This window comes from Aethalodelphis obliquidens, unplaced genomic scaffold (genome assembly GCF_003676395.1).
Source record: "Aethalodelphis obliquidens isolate GAN/ISIS:26980383/991018 unplaced genomic scaffold, ASM367639v1 scaffold6, whole genome shotgun sequence".
Lineage (NCBI taxonomy): Eukaryota > Metazoa > Chordata > Mammalia > Artiodactyla > Delphinidae > Aethalodelphis > Aethalodelphis obliquidens.
Genome location: NW_020837950.1, coordinates 12,946,514 through 12,966,703, shown reverse-complemented (window position 1 = coordinate 12,966,703; position 20,190 = coordinate 12,946,514). Strand labels below are relative to the sequence as shown.

The following is a 20,190-nucleotide window of genomic DNA, read 5'->3' as shown; positions in this document are numbered from 1 at the left end:
CAGAGACAATTCCAAAAAGCAGTGCTTGACAACACTCAGAACCAACCGAAAATATCATTACTCTGGAACAACTAAAAGAAACAAAGATACCAGTGGAAAGACATGGATTCAGGAACCAGATTTACAGTTACATGTAGAATATTTTAAGAATATAAAAAGAGGGCTTCCCTGGTGATGCAGTGGTTGGGGGTCCGCCTGCCGATGCAGGGGACACGGGTTCGTGCCCCGGTCCGGGAAGATCCCACATGCCGCGGAGCGGCTGGGTTCGTGAGCCATGGCTGCTGAGCCTGCGCGTCCAGAGCCCGTGCTCCGCAATGTGAGAGGCCACAACAGTGGGAGGCCCACGTACCAAAACAAAAACAAAAAAATTAAAAAAATAAAAAGAAAGCTCAATAATTTATCATTATTCATATTCATAATATTTTTAATAATAATAATTGACCAGGCATACTCTGAAAGCATCCACAAGGAAGAAATCCCAAGTTCAAGCCCAGTTCTTGTACAAATGCATCTCAGTCTCCAGGCGTTAAATCCAGGATCGGAAGTACACACAAATTCAAATCAATAATAGTGGTTGCCTGGCACTCAGTGTTAAAAGTAAGATTGCAATTACTTGTCCTGACTTGGTAGGAAAGAATGCTGTGATTGATTAGTGATGTCTTTTATGAGTACAAGGCAGAGATGGTGGGTCTATGCAGTGACTGTATTTTGTATCTTTCCAGTTCAATATTGTGCTTCTGGTCATATCAGGCCAGATGTCCCAGGTATCCCAGCTAAATATCTCCTTCTTCTCCTGGACCCAAGTTCTTGTCTTGGCTACCTGTCTAGTCACAACAGTCTCTCTAGAATGGAGAGACAGAGCATTCACTGTTGCCAGTGATACAAACCCAACTCAAACTAGCTGAAGCAGAAAAAAATGGGATGTACTGTCTCACTTAACTGTGGAGTCCAAGGATGCAACTGGTGTCCAGCACAAGATTCCTAAGTTTCATTGTATTGTCAGAAATCTATTTCTCTCTCTTCCTTTCTTCTTCTCTTAAACAGGTTTTATTTAGAGAAGGCAAGATGGCCACCCAGCAATGCCAGACTCAGGTCCTCCCACCTCAGTAACCACAGTGGAAGGTACACATCTTTTCTGATGGCCCTTGAAAAAAAAAATCCCAGGTAGGATTCTGATTGTCCTTAATTCAGTTACATGGACATATTAAAACTACTAAAGCCAGAAAGGCTGTGAACTCTGATTGGTTTCAGTGTCCACCCAGGTAGCTGTTAGTAGGAAAAGGTCTCTGTGAAAGAGAGTATCTAAGCACAGGTGGTTTCTGAGAAAAAAGTACCTATGGACCCTGGGGATCTGGAAATTACCTTAAAATCATTTGTGGTCACAGATCCTGGGAAAGTCTTCACTCACCGAAGTACACACATCCCAGGGTTGGGCCATTTTAAAAGCTCTTCAAGTGCTTTTCTTAATCAGCCAGTTTGGAAACCCTTGCTTAAGATGCAGGGGGAGTTCTCATTTCATACAGAGGTTTCATAGAGATGTTTTATTCTCCTTTTGGTAAAGAAGAGCTTCTTTCAGTTTACCAGAGAGAGAGAGAGAGAGAGAGAGACTTCTACTTTAAGGAACAAGATCTGGGAAAAGAAATGAAGCCAGGGAAGTGAGTCTGGCACTCACACTGCCTTTATGGAGGGGACACTTGCCAATCTGGAAGAAAAGGCTTAGAGGATGTGTCCACTATTGACAGCCTCTCTGGAATGAGGAGTAAAAAACAATCAAAGAACAAGGTCAGCCCAGTTCTCTGATAAAATATATCCTCTCCCCTTACTTTGAAGTGGGACCCTGAAGACCTGCACCCTAAGTATCAAGGTAAACTGGAAGCAAATAAGCCCTCACACAGACTGCAGCCCAGTTTTATAACATTTGGAGGCTAAAAAATGTCAGTCAATACATACTTGGATTAAGGTGATCCCAGACGGCTAATACACTCATGGGATGCAGAAACCATGAAAACATGTCTCATGATAAAGATAATATCATCTCAGGCCTCAAATTATTTCTACAAGTTTTAAAAATAAGATGTTTAGGACACAATTGAGAATAACTAGACACACAAAAAGGATGAAACTCCTTGATCAAGAACCAACAGAAATAACAGACAACAGAAACAGACCCAGAGATACTCCAGATTCTAATAGATATGGCATAGACTCTAACACAACAATGCTTACTATGTTCAAGGAGATAAAAAAATAAGCTTTAAAATGTTGGCAAGATCTGTAAACTATAAAAGTGACACTGAAGATTTGAAAAGCAATCAAATAGAAATTCTAGAACTGAAAATACAATGGTCAAAATTAAGAACTCAGGTTCTTAACTCAGGACAGGTTTAACAGCAGATTAGACAAAGCAGTAAAGAATTAGTGAACCAAAAGATATTTAAGAATAAAATGTCCAGAGTGTAGCATGGAGAAGCAAAAGGTTGAAGATGGAAAAGAGAAGGTGAGATACAGAGCATAGAGTGAAAAATCCTAATAGATATTCCACTGTAGTCACAAAAGGACAGCCAACAAAGTCCTAAACAGAATAAATAAAGGCATATGATAGCAAAACTGGAAATTTTTTGAAAAAGAGTTGAAAATTCCCAGAGCTGAAGACAGTCACAAGTCTTCAAATTAAAAGGCCCATCAGGGGGGCTTCCCTGGTGGCACAGTGGTTGAGAGTCCGCCTGCCGATGCAGGGTTCATGTCCCGGTCCGGGAGGATCCCACATGCCGTGGAGAGGCTGGGCCTGTGAGCCATGGCTGCTGAGCCTGCGCGTACGGAGCCTGTGCTCCGCAACAGGAGAGGCCACAACAGTGAGAGGCCCGCGTACCGCAAAAAAACAAAACAAAAAAAACAAACAAAAAAAACTTGGAGGTATGGAATCAAAATGGCCAACTGAGTGCTTATGAATAGTTTTCCATTCCAATCAACATCTCTAAAAATGACAGAAAAGTGAGATATTTGTTGCTGGGGGAGGGTTGGCAGTGGGAGGAGGTAATGTCAGATCCATAATAACACTACAAAAAAACATGCTATCATCAGATCAGAAATTTTAAGTAATCCTTGAAATAGAGAAAGCAGAGAAGACCAAATTGACAAAGCAAATTACACCAAAAGTCATGTTCCTGGGAGACTGGTGCACGTGTAGAAGTGGCCCCTGGTGCACTCCAAACACAGAGGGAACAGATAGGAGGAAAAGGAGGGAGAAGTGGGGCAGCCATGGGGGATTATAATAAACTAATCCTGGTCGTCAATCTGGGAGGTCCCTCTCCTCCACCAAATAGTGCCAAGAAGTAGATGGTAATGTGTTTGCCTCAGGCTAGAACAGCGAGCATAAGCCCTTAGCAGGAAGAGGGAGGGAAATGCCTCACGGCATCGGTAACACCCGGAAAGAACAGGGAGCCCCTAAAGTTGGCAGATGAGTGACCAATGCTCCCCCCTCAGCACCGAGGCTCTGACTCACCCACAACTGCTGGAGGTGGAAAGAGCATTCATAAACAGGCAACAAGACTTTTTCTTTTCTTTTTTGTTTTTAATATAAGAACTTTTCAAACACATACAAATTAAAGAGAACATTACAAACAACCAGTATACACTACCCAGCTTCAACAACAACTAGCATTCTGTCATTCTCGTTTTCTCTATGCCACTACCACTGCTACCTTTATTATTTTTCTCCTGGAGTATTTTAAAGCAAATACCAAATATCATATCATTTCACTCATAAATACTCAGTGTGACTCTCTAACACATAAAGGACTTTTTAAAAAACAAATCCATGAAAACACTACAAGGAAACAATGACAATAATTTTTTATTAACATCATCTAATAGCCGGTTGTGGCAGATTGCATTTTCCAAAAATGCTTTCAGGTGAGTTTGCCAACAAGAGGAGACGTCTCCATCCCCTCCTCTTGACTCGGCACTGGCCTTCGCCATTCACTGGAAGGATAGACGTGAGAAGCCACCTGACTCTGAAGGCAAGGTTAGAAAGGGCAGTCTCCTCGCTTCCGCCTGGTCCTCTTATAGCGCTTACTCTCCAGAGCTCCATCTCAAGATGGTCCCTCTCAGAATCCAGCCACCTGAGGGGCCACAGGTAGGTGTCCAATCAACATTCCCAGCTGAGCCTGGCCTTTCAAGTCTTCCCAGCTGAGACTCCAGACATCTCGACTATGCCCTGACCCACAGACCCTGTGACCATGAAAACACTGTGGTTGTTTCATGCCACCAAGTGGTAGGGTGATTTGTCTCGCATCAGTAAAATTCAGAAACACTGGATCATATTTGATTTTCTCCCATTGTTTCAAAATTTTACTTTATAAAAAAGTAAAATTTAAATTCGGATCCTGTTTAAATTAGGAGCCAAGCAAGGGTTACACATTGCTTTTGGTTGATATTTCTGTTAAATATCTTTTAATCCACATGAATTTCTTCTTTTTTTTTTTCATTTTTACGCCACTTATCTGTGAAAAAACTGTCTTTTGTCTTATAGAATAACTCACATTCTGCTTTAGTTGATGGATCAATCAACCAACCATTGCTTACTATGTTTCTCTCTGAGCTGTAGTTCCTATAAAGTGATGGCCAGATCCAGCAGAGTTTTTCTGTAAGGGGTCTGATAATCAATATTCTAGTCTTTGAGGGCTACTCAATGCTGCCATCGTGGCACAAAAGAAGCCATTGATTATTCATAAATGAATGAGTGTGTCTATGTTCCAAAAGAACTGTATTTTCAAAATAGGCAGCAGGCAAATTTGGCCCATGGGCCATGGTGTGTGGGCCCTGACCTAGAAAAAACAAAGATTATCAAATACGGAGATGAGTGCACAATCCAGAATCACCAAATATGTAAGGAAAATCAACATCATGAAAGGAAAAGCAAACTAAACAAATCTAAGAACCAACATCCAAAGAAACAGAGTAAATAAAATAAACAGAAAAAAACTTTGAAAGAAGTACTGTACATGGAATAGTCTAGAGAATTAAGGATGCTATGACATTTCCTAAGCAAGAAAAGGCTGTTGTGACAATAAGCATTTATAGATCTTAGAAATGAATAATACAATAATTAAAATAAAAATGAAAATCTCAATAGATGTGCTGAATAACAGAAAGAACACATCAGAGTACAGCACTTAGGCAGCAAAGTATGCTGGGAAATTGTTCCAGAACACCATACTAAAGGAAAAATAAATGAAAATACGAAAAAGTTGGAGACATCAGAAATTAGACCCAGAAATTCCAATATCCACCTAATAGAAGTGACAGACAGAGACCAGAGAGACGGAGGTGAAGAGATAAGCAAAGAAATGATAGTAGAAGATATTTTTTCTAAGCTGAAAAAATGTTATTCTTTAAATAGAAATATCCCACTGGGTAACAACCAGGGTGAATAAGGGGGGGAGGAAATCTCATGCATGGATCCATGATGATAAAATTTCATAACTTTTGGTATAAAGAGCTCTGAAATCCCCTCCACACATCCAGAGTCTCATTCGGTGACTCTGGGGTGTAATTTGGAAATCTGACTTTCTTTCTTTGTTTGCTTTCAGTTGGAGACAGATGTGAAAAGACGTGGACTACAATGTGATAAGTGTTATCATACAGTGTTTCTCCAGAGACAGTCTGAGGACCACCTGCACCTGACTTTGCCAAGGTTCTTGTGAAATTTCAGATTCCCAGATGCGGCCCCTTGGATCATAATCTTGTGAGGATGCAGCTCAGGAAGTTGTATTTTAAACAAACCCAAGTAATTTTTATGATGGTCAAACTGTGATAACCACTGGCCTTGAAGAGCTATGTCCCAGGACTCTGATTTGATTTGGAAGGAACTTGAGGAGCGGGGGGGCGTGGGGGGGAAAGGGAGGTGGGAGAGAAACTGGATTGGTTGTTAAGAGAAGTCAGATCCCACAAGGTCTTGCCATGCTAAGGGCTTTGGGCTTTATAGGATCAGCCATAGGGAGCCAGTGAAAAGTTTTAAGGGAGGAAGGGGGCGGGGCAGCATAGTGTAATTTTAAAAGATGATTCCTATAGCAGGGTGGAGGATGAATAGAGATGGGTTGAGGCTGGGAGCAGAGAGACTAGCCCAGGAGACATGTAATGAGGACCTGACCCAACTCAGTGGCAAGGCAGACAGAGAAGGGGGAGATGGGAAGTCTGGTTGGGAGGTAGAATCAACAGTGCTTGGTGAGAAAAATCAAGGCTGAACTTGCAGGTCTTGTCCTCTGGGCTTGTCCCAGCCCCATGGGAGGGTCAAGTTCTTAGTCCCAGGCATTCTTTGTCTGCCCTGACCCACCATAGTCAGCAAGGTCATCCCAGGTCCTGTCCTAAGATATGCCAATTATTGGAAGAAAAACATAAAGCATACTTCTTGTGTACTTTTATTTTCATTGCCCTAAATGTTAGACACCTTATCTAATTAGGTTTGATAAATTAATTACTCTTAATATTTTGTTATTACAAAAACCTAAACACTATGTGTTGTTCCCCTGGGCGCTCTTCGTTTTGCAGCCCTTTGAAAGATTCCTGTGTAAACCGCTCTCTCAGGTTACCAAACAGCCTCAGGGCAGCAACTCCAAGAAAATGCAAGGGCAGAGCTGACCAGCTGGACCTTTTTCGATGTGCCCGAACTTTCACGCTGTGAGAGGAATGCTGCACACCCACTTTTCATGGGTTGCTCCAGATGGCAATGAAAACCACACGTTTTACAAGTGAGTGATGCGTGGTCACGCAGAGGAGTTACTCAACTCATGTCCACGAGGCTGAGAGTTTTGAGGTAAATCCTTTCAAGATTACATAGGTCAACCGGGATTTCAAAAGTAAATTATTTAGGGCTACACAGAGTGAAATATGGCTATTACTGATTAATCCTGATGAATGCTCACAATACAGCAATGGAGTAATTATTACAGAAATTTATGCTTGCTAAAATTAATTATTTATATGTAGGAGAGATATAAAACTGCATTAACAATTGAAAGAAATTATACATGTGATAAGAAGATTCAAATAACTGCTTACAATTTACAAAGCACCTTCTCATTTATTACCTCATTTGATCCTCACAAAAATTCCTTAAGATAAATCATCTTATAGTTCCATTTTATAGATGAGGAAACTGAAGGTCAGAAAGATTCAGTGACTGGCCCAAGGCCACACAGTCAATAAGACAATATTTCTATGTCTCATCTAGCATGTTTTTGGTTGCAAGTAACATAAAATCCAAATCAAAATGTACTAAACAGTAAATAGAAGAGAGAAACTCTAGAACAGAAAAAGTTCAGTGGTGCGGTGGGCTTCAGGCACAGTTTGATCAGAAATCCAGCTGTTTTATTTTGATTGTGTTGGATTTACCCTTCTTTTTGTGTCAGCTCTATTCTGAGTCTCTTTTTCCATTTAGTAGCAAAATGCTGGAGCAGTTTCAGGGCCCACCACACTATCTAGCAGGAGAAAGAACTTTTCTTTCTCCAATCATCAAACATGAGACCCCGGCTTCATTTTGTTGCACCAGTGGCCAGGGGAATACCAGGTACTGATTGGCTGAGGCCTGGGGTACATGATCCAGTGACCATGTCAACCAAGACCACAACCCAGAAGCTAGAGGTTGGATCAGTCCCCTCCAAACCCCACAGCTGCTATGCCATGTGGGAGGGGTGGAATGGAGGCTGCAGAGTCAACCACAGTATCCACCACAAGCCAGGAATTGAGTTCTATGGGACTTGAACGACGTAGGACTCCAAATCTCATGGGGGTTGAGAGGGGGGTTGTTTGTTTTTTCTCTATAACTGACACATTGTTATCCTTCACTTCTGGAGCTGACAACTCTAAGTAAAATTGTAATTCGTGTGCGTAAATGTGCCTAAAAAGGCCCGTACGTGACCGGAAGTCCTTTCCAGCTGGTGTGCACCAAGCCCAGACTTTGCTTTGTGTGTGCTGCCATGATCTATCGGCTTTTGCTTCTTCAGTTACTTCTCCAGCTCAAGTTCCTCTAAATTCTTTTGCCCCGTTCATTTTTGTTTCAAATACATTTTTGTTTCTTTGTGTCAGGGCCCAACCAGGAAGACAGAAACCACTCTGAATATTTAGAACAGAGGAAGTTTAGAGCAATGAGATGAAAGAAACTTAAAAGCCAAACAAGGGATGGTGAGGCAATCCAGAGTCTAGCCACAGCAGGAAGTCGCCACCACTCCCAGGCTGGAGGGACAAAGGGAGGAGGTGATGCTACCCGAGCCCTGGGCCTGGGATTACCCAGAGGAAGCAGGAACTATGGCAGGTTTCCTGTGAGAGATGGAACCAAGGAAGAGAGGCAGCAGCTGCCAGAGATACCACCCAGGACTGAGAGAGAGGGAGAAATACCCTAACTTCAACCTCCCTCCTGTTCTCCAGACTCCCACTAGAGCCTCCATGGGCCAAACCCAGTTGGGAGCCGGCTGACATGGGGTCTGAGAACATTGGCCTGGAGGGGTCAGGCCCCCTGAATACACAGCCAGGGAAGGAAGAGTGAGGAATGGACCTCAGGTCAAGCAGACCCAGAACCAGCACATTTATATGACAGTGTCATGCATGTTCACGGTGGAAATTTTATTTTATTTGTTTCTGCTTTTTGTGTTTTTAATTTTTGGCTGCGTTGCGTCTTCGTTGCGGTGCACAGGCTTCTCACTGCAGTGGCTTCTCTTGTTGTGGAGCATGGGCTCTAGGCGTGTGGGCTTCAGTAGTTGTGGCACATGGTCTCAGTAGTTGTGGCTCGTGGGCTCTAGAGCGCAGGCTCAGTAGTTGTGGCTCGCAGGCTTAGTTGCTCCACGGCATGTGGGATCTTCCCGGACCAGGGCTCGGACCCGTGTCCCCTGCATTGGCAGGCAGATTCTCAACCACTGCGCCACCAGGGAAGTCCCAGATGGTGGAAATTTTAGAAAATACAGATATGCAAAGAGAAAAAGGTAAAAATCACAATCCTATTAGGGAACTGCTGAGCGCTACCTATTTCTCATTAGTCACTGGAGAATCCACGTTCTGGTCCTTTCCCTGTAAATAGGTCAAGCACTCTAGCAGTTTGATTTTCTAATATACACCCTGAGAAATTCAATTTCTCCTCTTTATCAAGTTAAACGTGAAAAAGTAAGAAAAAACTTTATTTCTTCTAAGAAAGTGACTTGCTTCTTTTCCCAGATAGTGTGAGCTATAAGATTTATCAGGTTTCCTCTTTTTGTCCAGGCTACCGTGAGACTCAAGGGCACATCTCATGCTCAAGACCAGCAACTTTTAAACTTTATGGTGGGTATGTGCTTCTTCCTTCTTCTCCATGTTCTAAAGTGTATTGCATCATATCAGCTCTATGACATATGTGTATGCATGAAGCCAGCAGGGACAAATATAGGCACCTAAGGGAGAGGTCCCGGAGTTATTTCCCCAGAGGGTCGCTGGGGCATCACTTACCCTGCCCAACTTCGTCCACTCTGAGCCAGCTGGCCAGCACTGGGGAGTCATCTGCCGCTGTGGAACAGATTCTATCACCCTCCTCAACAGCAGATGGCTGCTCTGCCCTAATCCATGTCATACATCATTGCTGAGGGAGACACCACCATCGCTGTACAAATCACTAGCATCTTCGCTCCAATTCACTAGGCTGGGGATTACGCGCGTGTGCTCAAATAGTCTCTGGTTTAATAATTTTTCAGCTAAGCGACCCTATTAGCATCTTAACAATGGAAAGGGGTGGAGTGAAGGGCCACCGGGGAGATTATGGTTAGGTTTTTAATTAGATTGGGCATTTTAATTAGGTTGGGCACAGCTTTTTCAAGGAGGTGAAAGCATTGTCTCCTCAAGCGAGCACCTCTCTGGCCTGTTTTAGCTTCCTTGATTCACAAGTTAGCCCCTCTTGAAATGCTTCTCTTATATTTTGTTTATCTGAGGCTGATAGTCTGGGCATCGGGCCCAGTTTAATATAATTTTTACTGTTGCTACCGCATCCCCAGTTCTATCGAGAGAGTTATTATCATGTTGTCTAAGACACCTTACCATGGCAATTACCAGGTCGGGTGCACACCCATGCTACTCTCTACCTCAGCCCTCCCCAGCGCTTTCTACTTCAAATTTTAGAAGTGAAGGTGATTCTCACTTCCATTCCACCGAGACAATGAGAGTTTGGGACTTGATAGCATAGCAAAGTAGATATTTGGCAATTATCTAGACCATTTGATTGAGATAGGCAAATAGTTGACATAATTGAGGTCCTGGAATATATCTGTGTGTCTAAAGAACATTGAAAATCCCCCAGTTGCTTCTAATTGATTGTAAGTTATATAAACACATAGGCTGCTTTTACAACAAATTTGCTTTCCTAATTACATTTTACATAATCGAATGCATTCATATTAGTTTGAATTCTCTAAGCGTATACCAGCCCAAAGGTATGTTGCCTCGTAGGCAGGAGAGGAAAACTGACCACAGATGACCATCTGTGTAGAGCTGGAAGCTGGCAATAATAATAAAGCGGCAGCACTGACAAAAGAAGATAAACATTGCAGCATTTGATTTGGAAAATGGTGTGTGTGTGTGTGTGTGTGTGTGTGTGTGTGTGTGTGTGTGTGAAGTTCCATTCTTGGTTTTAGTGCAGAGTTGGGTCAGACCCTTAGGATGACTTTAGAACACAGGCATTAGACTTTAGAACAAGGTGAGCGATTGTAATAATAACCCACTTCACAGGCGTGGACATTAGCCAATAGACATGCACATCTCTGGCTTCACACCAAGGCCTAAGGTGGAGCCTGAGCCTGGGCTTGTCCAGGAGGTTCACACCTCCCGCAGACAGAGTCCTGCTGCAGAATTGTATCGCATTAACAATGCGACTTCCTGGAAAAACAAATAAAATGTTTTAAATGTTTAAATGTATTTTCAAGTATTCATCCTCCAAATATTTAGACTCTGAGCCGACTGGGCCAAGAGCCCAAGCTTCCCGTGCATGCTCGATTGTTCCAACCCTCTCCCCAGGATCAGCAAACATATAGCAACTTAAAATATTATCCTCTTGGAGCCGAAAAATAATTCCCCAGCTATTGTTCCAGGAAATCAGCTAGGTATCTCTGTCCAAAGTCCTCCTTCGTAATGTCTGCAAGAGTTTATTACTTTTTAGTAAGTTTAAGAAATTCTTAAAAAAGCCTCCCTGACGCTGTGGTCTGTGTCCACAGTGAAGCTGCAGCATAAGAAAGAATGGGAATGGAGAATTGGGAGTGGAGATGGGTAGGAAGAAAGGGAAGAAAGAGGGAGAGAGATGCAGGAAAAGCAACAAACAGCCTATTGAGGATAGAAGGCTTGGATGTCTGAATCAAGTCTTAAAAGAGGGACTCTGAGTAAACCAGCGATTTTGTTTTTGTTTTTTCAGAGATGGGAAAAGAGGGCAAGAATGTCAGAGGCTGATTTCCTTTTGCATTTAAATTTCTCTAAATTCAGTCATCATATAATATATTCTCCTTTTCCCAGGCATATCTATACCAAAACTTCCTCTTTTTTAAGCCTCCACAGCAAAATAATAATAATTCATATCACTGCCAATAAAATTATCTAATTATAGAGTTTAGACCTCTCATCTTTATCTAAGAAGTTCCACAAGATAAAGTAAATACCTTTAATGTAGATTTTGATTCTAGATACTGGGTCAGTATTTAGTTCAGCTTTCCCAATGTACTAGGTAGAACAGTGGAGTGAAATCTAACATACATTAAACTTTTGTAAGTTGGATCATATACGAGAGAGAGAGAGAGAGAGAGAGAGGGAATGGGTATTGGTCTTAAAAAGCAGGTGCCCCAGAGTGAACATGAGACAGGACCAACAAATCTGTTCTGCCCTAGGTTTGTCTCCATGCCTACGGACCTTCCCTGTGTAGTCTTCTGCTTAAAATACACATTTTTCATATACATGACCTCAAAATGTAAGCTAACTGCTTCACTGGTACTCAAACAAGAAAACAGCTGTCTGCTCCAATGATGGAGGGAAAACTGGCTGAGAAATAGTCCACCAGGCTTTGGCATGGTACCTCCCTAAGAAAACTTCAAGGGAAGTTTTGATTATCTGTGATTTTCTTCTTGTGGCTGACTTCAGAACCTGGCCCTCCCAGCAGACACATCTCTGCTGAATGATTCCCCCCTTGGCAAAGAGAAAATTTAAAAAGAAGTGGGGTCATTCTTCTGATGTCTCTGTTCCAGAACTAGAAACTTTGCTTTCTCCATCTCTGTGCCCAACTGCAAGGCACACGACGATCTCTTTTGACTTTATCTGGGGGTACAAAAATGGTCCACGAACAAAAGCTATGGGAGACAGAGTCATTCAGGAATTCATTCTTTCCTTCATTAAATATTTGCAGAGTACCAGCAATGTATCAGGCTCAAGATTCCACAATGAGCTACTGCTGAATCAGAAAGGGAATCAAAAGACCCAATCGCGACTTGGTTACACTCAACTTGTGAAGTTGGAGGAACTGCTGACCCTTCTGGGTCTCAACTGTCTACCTGACTAAAAAAAAGTGAAAAAAGTTGTGGCAAATAAGTTCTAAAATCCCTCTCAGTAATAAAATTCTGCGAAATCAAAGTAGAAATATTTTCTAAAACCTTAAAAGGACTAGAACAAACTTCCTCATAGCAACTCTATCTACTCCTGACAAGCACCGTGCCCTAAGCAGCTCTTTTCCTTCATCTCTGCTCTTCCAGGTTACGGTCAGTTTCCTCTCCTCGCCCCCTCCACTGTTGTACAATATAACACTGTATGAAACAATATAGCCATCAACTCCTCCTTCTTCTCCTCTCCGACTCCCACAGCTTCGAAGTAGACATGTGGACAAAATGAAGGGATTTCTTCCGAAATGTTCTCTGTCATAGATGCTGTTGTTCAGGCCCTGTCAGGGTGATTCAGGCTTCAGTGTTTTGATTAAAAGTAAAGATAGCTACACTGTGGACGAAAGGTATGGAAATAGATCTCTTGAAATCACACTTTCGGATTGAGCAAATGCTTCATTTCAATGACTGCATCATTTGTAACGTGGCTTTTGTGTCGTATCATCACACATACAGACCTGTTCACGCCTGGTTGTTGAATCTCCATAGTAATGGCTTGAGCATCCGTTGTCTTTATTCAATCTTATCTAAAAAAAAAAATAATAATAAAACACTTGGTTACACGAAGGGAAAAAAATTCCTATAAAATGCTTGAATGTTTGTGCTATTATATCAGAGAATGTTTACCAATATTCCTTTAGGCAATACCTCCTTGTTAGTTGTTCTATTCAGTTAATAAGTATATATCTGAAGAAGACATATTCAATCAGTAGTTGTGCTTCATTCACTCCCGGGCATTAAGGAGAAGACTAAAAGTGTAAAATTTCCAGAAGTTAAGGGCAATAGAGTGGAAAGTCAGAACGCTTGAATCTGAATCCCACTTTTATAGCTTACTAAATATTTGATCCCAGGGAAGGTACTCGGTTATTCTGGACTTTATATTCCCCACAAGGACATTAATAACTCCTACGCTGTCTTCCTCGCAAAAATTTTGTGAAGATAAACTGGTCTGTAAGAAGAGGAAGAAAGTATTACACTTATATAATGCTTACTTGCCAAGCACTTCACATATTCACTCATTTAATCCTTACAATAATCCCATTTTACAAGAAATCACATCACTGAGAGGTTAAAGGATTTGCTTATAAAAGGTGGAGCTGGCACTCAAACCGAGGCAGAATCCATGCACTTACCTCCATATGATAATCAGTTATACAAAGGGCGCTACTAAAATGTTTCAATGCATTCAACGGGGGGAAGAACTTTTGTTCACCTTCTCCCACTTTTAATGGAAATGTGGTGAGGGGAAGACCAATGTCTGCAATATTTTTAGTGCACGTAATTAAAATGATTTTCCTAGGTTAATAGCATTAAAATTTCACATTTTGTGGTTTTCTCACAAAGTTATAATGCTTTGGACTTATTAGACTTAAAGATATCATGTATTTATGCAACAGCTCCACATTTTCCTCTTGAATTTGCATTCCAACAAATTAAAATGATTTTTCAATATCCCAGCAATACAGAGCACTGAACTCAAGGGAATCTAGCATCTCATGCTTTCTGCCTGCCTCTATAAAGCAGGCAAAAACTTGAAAACCAGAGGCACCAGCAAACTTCCAGCTAACAAAGGCAGTCATTATGTTTTCTGCACTTAGGAGCTTTTGCTCTGCCAGGCAGATACAGAGAGTACTGATCTCCTTCCAAGTCCCAAACCTCTTCACTTCCTCTTTCTCCTTCTCTCTGTCTAGGGCCTTTTGAGCGAGATGGCCAATAAGCCCCTTGTTTCCCATCTCTGCAGGAACAAGTGGGTGCTACTCTCAGTGTCCACCAAACCATAAGTCCTTTGAGGATACAGGAAGACATCCACCAATCTCAAGATCAAAATGCAACAAAAGGAAATCTGCAAGCAAAGGAGAGGCTGCCCACCACCCCGTTCTCTTATAAAAATGGCAGGATCTCTGGGGAGAGCAAGCAGTTTACTTCTGCGTGGTATATATACTTACCAAAGGTTCAAGAATACTTAATTTTACTTTTAAAAATGCTCTAATTGTATAATAAACTACACTATTAGGAATTGGGTATTTTGATACATATTCTCTCTCTGAAGTTCATAGTAATCCTTCTATTCACATTAGTAGGAGCCAGCGATAGGATTTGAACTCATGTCCAGCAGACTCCAAGGCTCCTGCCCTTCCCTTAGCAACAGACTGTCTCTGACTGGGTTCCAGGGATCACGGAGTAGTCATTTATGATCATAGTTTCTTAATTAGTTTATTCTACATTCTAAGGTATGTGTAATTCTACATTTCCAGGCAAACAACACAAAAAAGATCTAGAGAACGGGAGGGAAATTTTTGTCTTAATTTTTCAGGCTTTAATCATGGAAAGCAACACATCCACTCCAAACACACTCTCCCCCTTTGATTTTGTGACTCCTGTAATGTTTCCCTGGTCCCAACTGGTAGGAAGGGCAATTGGGTAAACCCAGAGAGGGCTGTCAACAGATAAAAAAATCAACAGAAAAGATCAATTTGAAAATAAAAGGGTTGAAGATGGCATTGACTACTGGAAAATCAGAGTAGCCATCTCTTTTTAACATCTCAGCATGCTGTCCTGCAGCCTATAATTTGCCCGCATTGTCCAACAAAGTAGGAACACCCAAGGGAACAGGACCTTATCACCTCTCTTGCCAACCTCTCTTGCCTTGTCCCTACTCCCAAGGACAAGCCAGCGGAATTCAATCCCAAAGATAAGAGTTTAGTCCTGCTACCTCTGAACTGGCCCTGGGCCAACACAACAACCCTGGCATCTGTCGCTCCCCTCCACATGGCTGTTTCCATGAAGAAAACATTCCTCATCATGCAGTAGGAACTGGGTCATCACAATTAATAACCCACCAGTTAAAAGAATGGGCTCTGCATTCTCTTCCAAGTGTGAGGGTATCCTGTGATACAGGGTAAAGTGTCCACAGCAATATCCTTCCTCGACAGGGAGGCGGTGGGGTGAGATGCCCGATCCCCAAGAAAGTCCATCAGGAAAAGAAGGCCAGCTTAAGAACATTTCATGTTGCGCAGCAAGTCTAACTTAAATCAGGAGTGGTTAATACTTGTAGGTATAATATCTATCATTAGTTATTCAGGAAAGCAACATGGGAAGTCACTACCAGGTCAGATGGCCTAAAGCATGCAAGTCAATTAAGCAGCAGAATGAAGGTGACAGGAGGCAAGAGTGTTGCCCAAAAAAGTTGACATGCCCAGCGTGTCTGGATACGAAACAAGCCTCCTGATAGCTGAACGTGTTTTGAAATACTTGTAAACTACTTGGTTAAACATCTCCCATTCTTGTGATAGACGGAAATTACCAAGGAAAAATATACTAAACCACTCAGCCAAAATAAAACTTGATGAAGAATGGTAGCATCCCCAACACTGAATGCCCTTGGAGCTCTTTGATCTGTGCTTTTCTAACTTTGGCTCAAGGCCCCGTTAAAACCAAGGAGTTCGTGTTTGGGCCAATAAATAGAGCCAATAAAAGTCAGTCTTGAACCAGGAATGGGTGGAACCTAGGTCATTAACGGTGTTTGGTGATTGTGAATGCTGACAGTAGTACTGCTAAGTATATACAGCTCCCTTTACACCCTAGATGAGAAGGGCCAGTCGCACCTAAGAGAGAAAACAAGAGCAAAACCAACCCCGAGCCCCAGCATTGAAATTTTATTTGACAAATATGCATTGAGCATCTACTAGGTGCCAGACAGAGCTTAAGCAGGACGCATCCACAGATGAATAGGAAGTAGACCCAGCCCATGAGACTCCAGACTAGAAGGAAGTCAGTTATGTGCCCCCAGCCATGATACAGGTCAGACTGTGATGAGGGCTAAGCAGAAGAAAGAGTAATTAACTCTACGTGGAAAGATTCTAGAAGACTTTACAGAGGAAGTGCTTTTAGCGGAACCATAAGGAATGAGTGAAAAAACCAACAGCCAGAAAAGGGTGGTATTCTGAGCAGAGGAGACAAGCTAAGTAAGTCGCAGAAGAGCTGAGGGGCAGAGGCAGCTGGGGAGAGAGTGCTAGAATTCTGACATGGAAGGAATTCAAGGCCTGAGGCTGGAAAGGTAACTCAGGACAGACTGCAAATGGTCTGTGATGACTTGTGACACATGCACTTGACCTTATTTTGTAGGCAGGGAATTGTAAGCATTTTATATATTTATGTTTAATTTTTAATTTTTATATTTGAAATATTTATATTGTCAAGTGATTCTTAGGAGGAACTTGAATGCATAGAACAAAGAGACGTGATGTTTTATTAGTGAAATTTTTTTTTTTTTCCACACCGCGAGGCTTGTGGGATCTTAGTTCCCTGACCAGGATTTCAACCCGCGCCTTCGGCAGTGAAGGCGCAGAGTCCTACCCACTGGACCGCCAGGGAATTTCCTACATTTGCTTATTCTTAGATCAACTAATGAGAAAAAATATAATCGCTTGCACATCAATCAAGATTTTTTTTTCTAGTACAAGTGACAGATAACCCCATCCAAACTAACTCAGGGAAGAAAAAAAAAGTGAGGGAGGAGAAAGATTTATTGACTAAATCCAGAAGTGCTTCTGGGATTCCAGAATCAGTTGACTGAGGGGCTGAAGGAATACCATCAAAGCTGTCTGTCCATTTCTCATCTCCGTGTCCGTCTCCATGGAGGGGCACGGAGAATGGTGGCTACTCCATTCTCAAGATGAGCTTCCTCCCTGTGGCAGTCCCTGGCAGATCCAGGCTTATAACCGTATTCACAAGTTCCAATCTGCTTCCTAACAGGACCCAACACAATCTCAGAACAAAGCCTCAGTGGCCTGGCCTGACTCACATGCCCATCCCTGGCCCTGTCACTGTGCCCTGGACCATGGTACACACTGAATGGTCACAGTGGGTCCTGTGTCCCCCCAGAGTCTCCATGGACTCAGAGGGGAGACAGATGGTCTCAGAGGAAAACTGAGGTGCCATTACCTGGAGAAGAAGGAAAGATGCTGGGCAGGTTAAAATAACACAGTCTACTCTAATTTGCAAATAATATGCAAACATTTTAAAGTTGGGTTAAGGAATGACAATTGCAGGCTTATATCAGCCTTAACATCTAGTTTGCTTCTGTATTTTATTTTATTTGCATGGTATTGAGAAAATCCTGATTCACATAGGTGAGCAGTTCCAAATAGTAACTTTTTCAAACAGTGTACCTGGAACACTTAGGATACTCTTTAATTAAATTTTTGCCGAAGTTTAAAAGCAGGCTGTAAGTTTGAGTAATACGCAATTCCATTTCAAAGTTTACTTACCTAAACTGTGAAGAGGCTCCTCTGCTAATTTAAGTGTTCGCTGGGAAGAGGTTTTTCAGATATATCTGCAGCATGTGATGAGAAATTTGACAATATCATTTTCATTTATTTTTTATTTATTTTTATTGAAGTATAGTTGTATAATATTATACAAGTTACAGGTGTACAACATAGTGTTTCATAACTTTTAAAGGTTATACTCCATTTATAGTTATTATAAAATATTGGCTATATTCCCTGTGTGGTTCATTATATCCATGTAGATTATTTTATACCCAATAATTTGTACCTTAATCCCCTACCCCTATATTGCCCCTTCCCTCCCCCTCCTGGTAACCACAAGTTTATTCTCTATATCTGTGAGTCTGCTCCTTTTTTGTTATATTCACTAGTCTGTTATATTTTTTAGATTCTACATGTAAGTGATATCATACAGTATTCGTCTTTCTCTGTCTCACTTATTTCATTTATAAGTCAGACAGAGAAAGATAAATGCCCTCCAAGTCCATCCGTGATACTGCAAATGGCATTATTTTGTTCTTTTTTATGGCTGATTAGTATTCCATTGTGTGTCTGTGTATATGTATGTGTGTGTGTGTGTCTGTGTCTGTGTGTATATATATATATATATGTACCGCATCTTCTTTATCCCTTCATCTGTTGATGAACACTTAGACTGCTTCCATATCTTGGCAATTGTAAATAATGCTGCCATGAACATTAGGGTGTGTGTATCTTTTCAAATTAGTGTTTTCATTTTTTTCAGATATGTACCCAGCAGTGGAATTCCTGGATCATATTAGAGTTCTATTTTTAGTTTCTTGAGAAACCTCCGTACTGTTTTCTATAGTGGCTGCACCAATTTACATTCCCACCAACAGCGCAGGAGGGTTCCCTTTTCTCCACATCCTTGCCAACATTTATTTGTGTTCCTCTGGGTGATAGTCATTCAATATCACTTTTTTAAAACTCGGATATCTCAGTAACTGTGGTTCAAAGTTTGAACACAGTAAAATAAACGTTTTGCAATTTGAGTCACAATTTTAAGTGTCATCTTCACTGCTGACAGGTTATCAACAATGGTAGGCGTGGTGATACTGCAGCCCCACATGGCCAGACTGAACTCATTCAGCTTGTTAAAAAGCAGCAGGAAGCTGATGCAACTCTGTTGTATCAAAGCACTGTTTTGCTAAGTTTCTTTTCAGAAAAATTAATTAGTGATTTCTTGTCTCGTTTGAAATAGGAAAAATAACTCCTTGCCCTAAGACAGTGGATAAATGTTACCAGGAAAAAAATTCTGGCACTCACAACCTATTATGTTCCAAATAGCTTTGGAAATCTGAAATTTAGAGATCATGTCCTATTAAGCTGACAATGTAGAGAGTACTATTAACCCCTGTTTAGAAGATGCTATCTCCTTAAGAGCTAAGCCTTCTCTACTCAACCTGCCAGTGCCTATTCTAAAATCACATTTTAGCAAAGTAGTTCCTCAGCACTTTGTAGCAGCACTGTGGCCATTCTACACTGTTTTATTTCTCTTGGTGTGGATGGCATGCTTCCTTTCCTAGACTGAAAGCCCCAAAGTGCTGGGGCTTTGTCTTATTGTGTGCCTTCTCCCCATACAGCTTAGTATAACATATACTATGAGCTTAGTGTCACGTCTGATATGAGGCAGACTAGATAAATGTTATATATTTTTTTAAATGTGTTTTTAAGTTACAACAAAATTAAAGGAGAATATTTGTCTAGCCATTGTTTCGAATAAAATTTGTGAGATTAAAAGGTTTGATACCTTTATTAATAGCAGACAAAACAATAAACCAGAAATGTACTTCCTTTAGAGAAATGTTCTCTCATTGAGCTCCCTGTGTTTTGAAGGCTGTTTTGGGCACATGCACACTCATACTCCTCACCAGTCATTCATTCATGAAACAATTAGTATGTACACACTACGTGATAAGGTGTGTCCTAGTTGCTGAGGATGTTTTAAAAAGGCGTAGAACACGGTCCTTGACCTCAGGAGTTTAGTCAGGGAGCATCCTAAAAGCGAATCATCATAATGCCACCTGATACGTGCCATAATAGAGATATGAATACTACGTGCTGTTGACGAGGCTCTTTCAGGTTGCCAGGAAAAGAGACGTGCTCTGGTGACTTGGGTGAATGTGGTGCGTTGTAAGGATACATGAGGAAGTGGGGAAGAGCAGGAAGCAGTTTTAGCAGCTGCCTGACGGAGCTGGGAATGTCACTCAGGACACAGTATACCTCCAGCCACCTGT

General features: G+C 41.6%; 1 long non-coding RNA gene across 4 annotated transcripts in view; it reads right to left on the bottom strand.

Moving 5' to 3' along the window:
* Positions 1-8,861: 8,861 nt before the first annotated feature.
* The window catches only part of LOC113618864 (uncharacterized), a 50,933-nt gene continuing 39,604 nt past the window's right edge, over positions 8,862-20,190 (bottom strand). The window contains exons 3-5 of one of the 4 annotated variants that reach the window (XR_003432164.1): positions 17,912-17,976; positions 9,472-13,168; positions 8,862-8,909 (exon numbers count right to left, since the gene is read on the bottom strand). This is a non-coding gene — a long non-coding RNA (uncharacterized LOC113618864). The other 3 variants (XR_003432168.1, XR_003432166.1, XR_003432165.1) reach the window with 3 other exon arrangements.